The following is a 1,288-nucleotide window of genomic DNA, read 5'->3' as shown; positions in this document are numbered from 1 at the left end:
ACAGGGAGTTGTGAGGATGAAATTCTCAAACTAAAGGGCAAACTTAAATCTGAATTTGACATGATAGATTTGGGAGAATTAGCATACTTTCTGGGTATTGAATTTCTCAAGACAGACAAAGGAATCATTATGCATCAAAGAAGATACATCACAAAAGTTCTAGAGAGGTTCAAAATGCAAAATTGTAACCCTGTGATGACTCCAGTTGAAGGAAGCACTGCATCAGATCACTCACTAACCAAGCAACTAGTAGATGCAACAATTTTCAGACAAATGGTAAGATGTCTCAGGTTTGTGTGTCATAGCATGCCTGATATAGCATATGGTGCAAGGGTTATAAGCAGAAACATAGCCAATCCTAATCAAACACACATGACAACAGCTAAGAGAGTCATGAGGTATCTGAAAGGGACACTCCACTATGGTATTCTGTTTCCCAATGAGGTGGAGAGTAAGCTTCAACTGGTTGGTTTTTCGGATTCTGATTGGTGTGGAGACAAAGAAGATAGGAGGAGCACTTCAGGGTACACATTCTTTGCTCATGGTGCTCCAATCTCATGGAGTTCCAAGAAGCAAGAAGTGGTAGCACTATCAACATGCGAAGCTGAATACATTGCAGCTTGCAATGCTACTTGTCAGGGTCTATGGCTAACATCACTAATGGCAGAGTTGAAGTGTGGTGAAGACTTGAAGATTGAATTAAGAGTAGACAATAAGTCTGCTATAAACTTAGCAAAAAATCCGGTTAGCCACGGAAGGAGCAATCACATTGAGACAAAATTCCACTTCTTGAGGGATCAAGTTAGCAAGAAGAAGGTTGAGCTAATTCATTGTAAAACAGAATTGCAAATTGCAGATGCCTTGACAAAACCACTAAAGGGAGATAGATTTGAGAAGATGAGATCAATGCTAGGTGTGGTTAAAGTTTGAAGCAATATGGCTTAAGGAAGAATGCATTTTTTCGTAAATTTCACTATTGTACTTTGAAACAACTTACTGCTTGTTTTTGAATGCTTTGAATTAAGGAAGGGTGTTAGAAAAACTAGTAATTCAAAGTTAGTTGGAACTTGCTATAATTAGAAAGCTGTTAAAGTTAGTTAGTCTGCATATAGTAAGTTGTATAAATAACTCATTGAGTTGTTCTATGAAGGCAAGTTGCTTACACACAAAACTACTCTACCTTTCTTGTTAATCTTTCTCAACTTCTTCTCTAAATCTTCTTCATTCTGTTTCCATTTTCTTGCTGTATTTCTTTCTCTTCTTTCTTTACTTCAACAGTGTGTATTAA

Source organism: Lupinus angustifolius, unplaced genomic scaffold (genome assembly GCF_001865875.1).
Source record: "Lupinus angustifolius cultivar Tanjil unplaced genomic scaffold, LupAngTanjil_v1.0 Scaffold_226_2, whole genome shotgun sequence".
In the NCBI taxonomy this organism is placed as follows: domain Eukaryota; kingdom Viridiplantae; phylum Streptophyta; class Magnoliopsida; order Fabales; family Fabaceae; genus Lupinus; species Lupinus angustifolius.
This window is presented reverse-complemented; position numbering follows the sequence as displayed.